The following is a 10435-nucleotide window of genomic DNA, read 5'->3' on the forward strand; positions in this document are numbered from 1 at the left end:
TGTGAACGTGTGTGAGCTCATACTTTGGCATGATGAAAAGTAGGTACTCTTCAAAAGGTCTGCTCTGTGGCAGAGGGGCTCGTTACTGAGAGCAGAGCTGCACTGCCCACACAAAGGCAAGAGGGGAGGGAAGGGGCTCAGTGAAGTTAGAATACAGACAATATGGAACCAGAGATCACTGAATCTTAAAAATCTGTTGGCTACTAGCAGAGCCATTTAAAGATAATGGTAAGAGCAAAGAATGGACTTGGCTGGAAACTGTTTTCCTGTTTACTGTCTGCAGGCAGCTTCTGGAAATTTTAGTTGAAAACATTTTTTTTAATGTTTATCAGTCAAAATGAAAATCAGGCTGTGGTAGGCAAAATAACGCCCCGCCCCCCGCCAAGATGTCTACATCCTAATTCCAGGAACCTGTGAATTTCTTAGGTTCCATGGCAAAGGAGAATTAAGGATGTAGATGGAATTAAGGTTGATAATTAGCTGCACCTAAAATACAGATTATTCTGGATTATCCTAATGGATATATCATCCAGTATAATCACAAGGATCCTTATAAGTGGAAGAGGGAGGCAGAAGAGGTCAGAGTGATGTGAGAAGGTCTTGACCCACTGTTGCTGGCTTTGAAGACAGAGGGAGAAGGCCACAAGCCAAGGACTGTGGGAGGTTTCTAGAAGTTGGTATAGGTAAGAAAACAGATTTCCCCCTAGTGCCTCCAGAAGAGAACACAGCCCTGTAGACACCCTGATTTTACTTCACTGAGACCCGTGATGAGCATATGGAAGACAATTTTATATTGTTTTAAGCTACTGAGTTCATGGTAATTGATTAGAACAGCAACAGGAAACTAATACAGAAACCAACAGTCAGCTTGACACGTAAGTGTATAGTTTTTACATTATACTTTGTCTGGGGTGATGATGGCCAGGAAATCAACAAACCCTCTGAGGAAAAAAATGGAATTTGTTGTCTAAGTGGAAGGCATGCTACTCTTTCTGCTTGGTTGGCTAGCTAGCATCCTGGTTTCATCTCCTGCATTTTATGTGGTAGCCGGCTGGGAATGAGAACAACACTTAGCACTTATTATCCCAGGAGAACTAATTTCCAACACATAGTTGATCCAAACACTACTAGGTTGACCTAAAGGATGACATATTAAGCAATCAGCTGTATAGCTAAATTCTATTTGACCAAAAAATGGGACAGTCACCTTCACCTGTCATTTCGGGTCTTCTGAATACCTGAAGCCCAGCTGATGCAAAATATTTCTCTGCACTTCCAGGGGAAAAAAAGAAAAAAAAAAAAAGATGATCTTGCTTTACTTTGATATTCAGGATGAGATTAAGGAATGTATAATAGCTGTGCCACTTTTAAGGCCATTCCAAAAAAAAAAAAAATCAGTGTTATGGTTAGAAAGAATTTCAAGACATGGAAAGCTGGGTTTCCAAATCACCAACACATTCACCAATTTTCAATGAGAATTGAAAACTAAATTAACATCAGTTGAGGAGGTGAGAATGGAGACCAAATATACAACATGACCCTGCTTTTCTTTTAAATTGAACAACTCTTCATGTGATATGTAAACTAAAAAATTTAGGATTTGATCCATCTCTGTGACGTCTTACATTTTTAAATGATGCACGGTTGACAGTGCCTGGCACAAAGCTATTCATTAACTGCTAGCATCCTTTGATAGAACGACTCTACTTGAGTTATTAGGAAAGGCTGGAGGGAGGCCTTCCTGGCCTCAGGTGGGATTTGTTGAAGACATTAGCTCTTTTATTTGCACCCAAATGGTTCTTACTACTGGTGGCCCCATTATATTTTTCAACAAGTGGCTAATGAGAATGAACTCATGCCAGCTGAACTTAAGGATTGAGGAGGAGCAAGTGGGCGAGCCCTGGGGCGTGGTCTCCTGAATGAGCAAGCACATTTTCAACATAATTGGCTGCCTAATCGCGTGTGGCAAACTCGGCTGATGTATCTGGATGTGTAAGCAATTATGCTTCCGCTAAAAGCCTGGTTGGTAATGCTTTTGTTCTCCATTTCTTACAACTGAACTAACCGAGGGAAGAAACTGGTGTGGAGATGGTTTTCAATATATTTTGTTTTGCTTTTTAACTTTTCTTTTCAAAACATTTTTCAATTAAGCTAGCCAACTGATCCAAGGTTTATTGTACCTCCAGACACCACATAAAATAGATAACAAGGAGAAAAGAAACACAGTGGATAATAAAAGAAGTTTTAGTAATAAAACATCCTTAGATAAAAAAGCCGAAGTGTTTGCATTAAACCACATCGTTTAAATGTGATTCACTGTACTGAGTACCTCTCGGTACTAGCCACAGAGTTAGTACTGAGTATTGATAACAAGTAAGACCAAGGGGTCCCTGACTTCAAGACACATCACTTCAAGCAGGCCTTTGACAGATAGTGGCTTAATGTCCGAGTCACCTGAAGTTGTGAGGGATGAGACTCTTGATCTCCAAAAGAACAATAACCATAAACCACAGGCTCCAAATATGTCCTATCACAGTCTCCACTAAGATTTCGACAGCCCAGCTAACACACCGTGTTGCTCATTTCAAAAGTAGTACCCAGTGATTCACTGGGGGCCAAAAAAACAAAAACAAAGTACTCGTGTTATTGCCTTAACTCATTTGAGAAATTAAGCAGACCACAAAGGAATAAACAAACTTGAAAACAGCCATGTCCGTTACAGAAATATGGAATTTAGGTCTCTAAAAACACTTGTTCTTGCAATCACTTCCTGCAAATATTGCACATAATGTTTCTGTAATCCAGGTAACATTAGCACTTCAGAATTTCAATGTCAATGAGAATTTATCATTCCCTCATTAAAATGTCTCCATGTACAAAACCAAAGTCTCACTTCACATGTAAGCAGTTGTGGAAAAACTGAAGGTCTACCTTTGAATCCCAGCTTTTTTGTTAATGCTGCAACATTAGTGATGGCACTGTACCGCTTTCCAACTCTCAGTTTCCCCATATGATAAATGGGGAAATTTCAACATACTGCAGACTGTTTATGAGCATCAAATAAGATGACATGTGAGAATTTGCCTAGGATAGTGCCTGGGCGGAGACTCTTTTAAGACCTGCACCCGAGAGAGGACCCTCCAGACATCTAGCTTTGAAAACCAACAGGTCTGGCATCCCTAGACCCATAGTGACCTGAGACAGCTCTTGAAGAGCTCACGCCCGCTTGCAGACTCACCTGCTCCAGGGCCCAGCGCAGAAGCGGCTGAAGGAGAGGCGTCCAGACGGAAGGAGGGTCATTTGCTGGTCTTGCACCATCGGCCTGAGGGGCAGGCCTCTGGTTTGGCGGACATCTGGAGGCCCGCGGGGATGTGCTCCTGGAGGAGGCCGGTGGGGAGGAGGCCGGCGGTCCGGCGCCATCTTCAAGCGCTCCCTCTTCCTTGCTCCAGCAAGAGGAGACACGCTTTTCTTTTCTTTCTTTTAAATTCTAGCCTTTATTGAAAGGGTTGAAGTACGTACTGACAGTAAGATTTTCAAAATATATTTGTAAACTCTGTCGAGGAGACTTCTAAGTAGCTTTCCGTGGCAGTGGAGGGTTCGTATTGAAGACGATTGTATTCTTAATTCCTCTGGTGTTCCGCATCTTCAAAATAAGATTCAGCCCTCTTGGGAATTGACTTGATGCAAAGCCAGCCGATGCCCAAGGAAGTTTTCCTTATTTGCCTCTCATACCAGACCTTGTATCCCTGCGAGCGTGAGAAGTCTGATGGGGCAGGGAGGCAGGCAGGGCTCTGGAGAGAAGAGCTGATAAGCCCCAGGCAAAGGATTCTGGGACTCCTCCGCCTGCTGGTCTAGAAAGTGGATTAAGCACTGATTGCTCTCAGCTGTGTTCAGGAACCGGCTTTCTTTTCCTTTCCACAATCAGCTCCTCCATTAGGAATCTCTGTTTTAGATAATGTCTCCAATCTCCAGTGTGCTCTAATAGGATGTTCATGTTGAAGTCTTTATCAAGAGATTGGTAAAGAGATATTTGGGGGAGACAACTATTGCCTCTTTGGGGGCAGGGAGGTTGCTGCCTTCTCAACAGAAGCCTAGGAAGCGGGGCGGGGGGTGGGGGTGGCTTCAGGAAGACCATGCCAAGAACTTTTAAATGTGTTCCCTGAAATTGGGAGACCAAAAGGTCTGGTGCCCGACTCACACTTGAGAAACGTAACGCTAACTGGACTCAAGCCTGACTCCCAGCCGGGAGAGCCAGGAGCTAGAGAAGGGCTAACTGCTTTGCTGGAGAAATTGGGGTGGACCTGCCAACCTGTGTTGCTGGGGAAATGGCTATGAGAATGTTCCCATAGGCAGAACTTGGGTTACAAAGGCAAGAAGCCAGAGTGGAGGTTGGGGTCCCGCCTGACCACACCAGTCAGAAGCTGGAAGGGTACAGCACCCAGGCTCGGTGGAAGGAACAGAAAGCAACCACTTAGACACACCTTTGCTTGTTTGTTTTTGAAAGGAACTACAGAAGGGAGGTTCCTCCCAAAGGGTCTCCCTCCGCACAAAAAAGTCAACTTTAAACATCAGCTAGGTCCAGAACAAGCCCCGAAAGCAAATAAGAACTGGAGCCTCAACCCTTTCACCAAGCCCTCCCACCCCCACCACCAGCCACTCATCACCCTGCCCATTGTGACCCTGCTGACCAGACAATGCAGCTGTGAGCGGGGAGATGGGCAGGGAGACAAAGCCAAAGCGGGTAACCACGGTCCCCATAGCCTGGCTCCAACCTGAAGCAAATCTGAGCTAGAGTTGGGTAGAGGGTGTCACCCAAAGTCAAGGTCAGAGTTTCGACTAAAACATGGCACTGTGTTCTAAATGTCCTATTAGGGCATTTTATGATGTCAAGTGACAGTACAAATGTTTATTACCCAAAAGTGAGCTGATACACCATGGGACCTGACCAAGTTCTAATCTGGCACAGCAGATTGCCCTGTTAAATAAACCTTAGAAAGGCAGTAAGAGACCAAAATGAATTACCTTTTGATTATATTCTTTGAGTTATCCTTGTTCAACAGTTAGTCATCCAAGTCAGAAATCTGGGAACCATCCCAAACTCCTTTCTTTTTCTCATCTTCCACATTCACGCTATCAAGCAAAAACATAGATTTTACTTGAAATATATGTTTTAGCTTATTCCCTCATCTTCATCTCAAACTCTGTCCTAGTTGAGGCCTTCATCAAATTCACCTGGACTATTGCACGTTGCCTCAACTGGCTCCTAGCCGCTGATCTCAGCCTATGTCCCCATTAAACATGCTTTGACTCTAGTGTCTGATACATAATAAATGGTCAATCTATGTAAGCTATTATTCTAATCAGTTACTGTTATTCATCCTTCAAGATTTGCCTCAACTGTCATCTGCAAGAAACCCAAATAATGCCCACTGATCTCTTCTATCAACCCACTCTGTGCATACCTCTACATTGGTTTTAATCTCAATTTATGTATCTGTGTCCCTCACAATGAACTCTAAATTCTTCAAGGCAAGGACTCTTCAGTTTTGTAACACTGGCTCCTAGCTTCTCTGTTATACAGTAGATGCTCAATGAAAGTTCCCTGGACTGAATTAAATCCTCCATGTTAAGAATAAAGTTAAAGAATAAAGTCATAAATTTATTTTTCAAATCACTTATTCTGCATTTGCGGTTCCCAACATTTAATTTTCTATGCAGGTAGACTAGAAGCCATTTAGTAAAGCTTATGAGGGCACCTGGGGCACACTTTGCTATTGCCCATTGTGAATGCCGCATCATATAGGGCCTTTTACCATTGTCATGGTCTTTGGATAAATGTCATTCAGGTGTCACTGAGGTAGGGAAATTACTCCCTCCTTCCCCCCTCTGCCCTGATAAGGTGGTATATTATAATGAAAGTAAGTCTTAAATTCTGCCCCAAGTACAAACCATTATTAAGCAAACAAACACAGCAATATTCTCTAACCAATTCCTGTCAAGTCAGGGAAGTCCCCACTCGCTTCCCTTTTAGGCACTCTGACAAGAGTCAAGCATTACAGATGTTAGAGGAATGAGAGGTTAACCGTCTATTTGCATCAGGTAAGAGAACCTTCTGGCAAGTAGTGGAACACAGAACCAAATGGACTTGGTGCCAACCTGAGATGCTGCACTGCTAGCCTGCCAGACTGTTATATCCTGTTCCTACAAGAGCAGAAGGGCTGGCACATTTCCCCCAACCAATCAGAAATCTTTAATTCTACTCATTCTACTAATAAAGTAAATTCTTCATGCCCATTTTGCTAATTAGCAAACCTTCTGGGTGGATGTAGATAAAGATGTTCCAAGTGTTTGCCAAAACCACCTCTGGAGAGTAGACTCCTGATTACCTTCTTTTCAATGTTAACTGGTCATCTTTGGAGTAGGGTAACTGAATAAGGAACTTAACATATTATCTGATACCAAGAATCCAGTATAAAATTAATTTACACACACACATTATAAGCCATATTATCTACACTAGAGAATTTTAGAATAAATTATAGATAATATAATTGAAATGTAGCAAGAAAAGTCTTAAAATATTAATTTTGGTCTGCAGCTTGTTGTTACACTTCTCTTTTCCTCTACTCAACCAGAGGAACCCATACTGCCTGAGGTAGAATTAGAATTGCTTTGGCAGCAATTACAAAGAGAAAGAAAGAGTTAATGTTTTATGTTGGCTTCCCATCTGGACTCTTGAAAACTGAAAGGGAAAGCCCAGCTAAGCACAGTAGGTGTAGGTCATAGCAATAGATTGGAAAGATAATTATAGGCTGAGGTCAGTGGACCACCCCCTTCCATCACCTGGGGGAAGAATGAGGTGATGACACTGCATTTTCTTCATCTGAATTTCCATTTGTATTCTTTTTTCTTTATATTAAGGTCTTTTCTGAATCAATTGGTAAATCTGGCACCCATCTGTCAGCTGACAGGCAACACAAGAGTTGGATTTATTGAATGAGACCAAACCACAGAGAATTGAAAAGAAAAAGGAGACCAATGGAGGAGAAAGTGAATAACTTATCGATATTGAAAAGTCAAATCCTATGCAAAGAGGTTTCTGGTGAATATATTTAAAATGTGATCTATTTCTTCACCTCCCTAATAGCAATAGCAACAGTGATATGACTAACACTTACGGAGCAATTCCTACGTGTCAGGCACTTGCGTGAAGTACTTACGATTATTTTATTCTCAGTAGGATGCAAGCTCATTAAGCGTGGGGCTCTCTGTTGGGCTCTGTCCACTGCTATGCTCTCCAGGGCCTAGAACAGGGTCTGGTTTGTCATCGACACCAAGTAAATATTTGTTGAGTGAATAAATGAATTGAGTTAATCGGTTTTCCCTGAGAAGACCCGTGAGGTGGGTATAATTACCACCCTCATCCTGCAGCTCAGGAACCTGAACCCTTGGACTACAAAGCCCTCTGGCTTCTGCAGATGGTTTCAGAATCTACTCAGACCAGCCAGTGATGATTTTTTCCTCCTACTTTCATTTTCTGCCCCACTTCTTTATTTAGTTCTTTCTCTCCCTACAGCACTTTCAACGCAATGCACAGCCAGCAACTATGACCTACAGCTGTACAGCCAATTAGTGGTGAAGGAGCTTAGAAACCAATCCTTTGCGATTCCCAGTCCTCTAGTCTCCTCATTCCAAACCAGCTTCCCCCAATCAGAACAAATGACTCGTTATTTACTGAAGTTAGATATTGATGGATTAGCTCTTGAAAGCTGCACACCTTTGCTTTTTTTAAAAAAATCTTTTCAAAAAATGATCACTTAGGTCATGATTACTAAATTCAATCATCAAGTTTACCTTTTTTGACAGTGATTTAGATGACATAGAAGCTGAAAGGGACCTTCAAGGATGTTGGTGAAACACCCTGTTTTTCTAAACAGATGAGTAAACCATGACACAAATGGTGAAGTAATCTGTTCAAGGCAACCTCCTGAGTCAGTAGAAGAATCACAGGTAGAAGCCAAGTCTTCAGAGACCCAGTCCAGTGCCTTGTACACCATGTGCTAGGCTGGCTTCCTCATCACAGGATCATATTTGATGTATTTGATTCAATCACATGCCAATTTTAGAATAGAACATGTTAAGTTGGATGAGACCAATGATTTTTTTCTACCCATTATGTTTTTTCAAAAAGTGGCAACAGGACAAATTATGTGGGCGTTTGCTACTTACCCCATAGGCCTGGAATGTCCTTGAAGTTCCCCTGTTACATTTATCTGTACTGCTATTTAGGATTTTGTGATTGTTTCTTGTAAGCTTGTACACAATTCCTAAGTCCTAGAGCAGGCTCTCATCCAACAGTTCTGTACCCTACTAGAAATTTAATCCCCAGAGAGGGATGAAGAAATTTATGAGGTCCTTATAACATCAACTCCTTTTGGGGAAGGGGACGGGGAGGTGGGTGGAAAGAAGTTTAACTCCTGAATATAAATAACACATTTGGGCGATAACATTGAGAGCCATGATGAAATCAAACTTCTCATCTAGAATCTTTCAAGGGGACAAATCCTTGCTAACCTTTTACTTTGACCCTGCCCAGTTGACTTGAAGAACCCATGTCCCCGTGGAAGAATGGTAAGGAGGAAGAAAGTTCTACTCTGAGGGCCTACCAAGCACAGGGATCAATATTTACAGCTTTATGTCTAACCAAAATTCACCAACTGTAATATTCTCACCGATGACACTTTCCACTTAACCTGTTTTAGCACCAAAGGTCCCAGCTTGGAATTATTCCCAACTCCTAGATCCTATCCACCAATAACCCTCCCAGATTTTGGCCCACAGTGTGAATACTTCTCAGATCTCATTGCCAGTGAGGGACCAAACAAGGATTGGCATATCAGTGGACCTCACGTCCTACTCCCTTTCCTATTCTCATGGCAGAAGTCACTAGTAGATGATGGCACATCTGCTGGTTGTGAAGATATGGCCTTCACTACTTCACTATGCTATCCATTGTCAGGTATTTATTGAAACTCTAATGTGTCAGGCAGTCCAGGTAGCCACCCCATATCAGTGAGAGTTGGCAAATTACCTGAAACCGGTTCTCCATTTCAGGCCCAGATCCTATATTCGCCCCCAGTCCCCTTGGTGTTAAGCAGTAACGCACCCCAGCTGGTTAGCTTCCTTCAGTGTCCTCTCTTTCCAATGGGCTGGAATCCAAAGTCTCTTGCACCAAAACAGATGCTGTTACAGATCAGTCAGGAAAATTTCCAGTTATTCAATACTGTCAGTGTTTCCCAAAAAGTCAAAAGGTGAGTGGGAGGTTTCTGTGGGCCTGTGGAAAAGTAGTGCTTATTGACATAAAATCCACCTTTTGAACTCAGTCACCGTGAGCACGAGAGCCTCCTAATGGGCTTCAATATCATTGCTTACCAGAGACCCGAATTACAGAAAAATGAATTCTCTTTTGTTCAAGCCATAATTTCTGAGTTTGCGGGCATATAATATAAAAACTTTCTGCTCCTGATTTTGATTAGGTTCCTTGGAAATAAACCTGATACGTCATTTAACTTCTGCTAAGGTGACTGAAGCCTGTTTTTAGATGCCTGATCTCAATGTGACTATCTCTCAAATTTTATGTATAATATGTGCTCTTCAAATGACCTAATAATTTTTCCAAATGCTAGAAATAACAATTGTAGTTCCAGAACATCCCCCTTAGAAAATTAGGAGAGTCATAATTATCTGCCCAAGACAGCTCCTTCAGCAAAATGACAACTACTGACACATACATTATTCAATAACAACATCTTTAAATTTATGCAGGGAAGAATATTAATGAAATATTTCCATTTTATGGTGGAAACTACTATAAGGTTATTTCTAAAATGAGGGGAAAATGAAAGGTGAAATAAATATTGCCTATAACAAACAGAACTGATTTTGCATCAGAATGAGTGTTAAATCGACATTCAACAGTGGCAAATAAGGGGAACATCCATGAGAACCAGGTGTCAGGAACTGGAGACAACCGAGATATGGAATTATTTCATGAGGTTCACACGGCTTTTCATGGCTATCAGGAAACCAGTTTGATCTGTAAAATGATTTTAAAATGTATTTAATTCTTAGGAATTGTATTCCTTTTTATTAATTTTTGAGCTCATCTCTACTACCAAAGAGGTCAAAACTAAATAAATGCATGGCATAGGTAGCAAGCTTTTGCTGTTATTCTAAGACTTTTAACATCTAGGTCTAGTATCTCCAGATGAAATATTTCTATTGAGGTTCTGTTGATTTGGTTTCTTGTGGATTAGCTGTCCAGAACTCCCTTCTCTGATGAAGGGCACTGGGTAGAACACTTAAATGTTTATGCAGCGTTCAAGTCCAAGGACTCTCAGCTTGGTGCTCACCCAAACTTTCCTTAGTTAGAGTT

The sequence above is a fragment of the Balaenoptera musculus genome, chromosome 9 (assembly GCF_009873245.2).
Source record: "Balaenoptera musculus isolate JJ_BM4_2016_0621 chromosome 9, mBalMus1.pri.v3, whole genome shotgun sequence".
Classification (NCBI taxonomy): domain Eukaryota; kingdom Metazoa; phylum Chordata; class Mammalia; order Artiodactyla; family Balaenopteridae; genus Balaenoptera; species Balaenoptera musculus.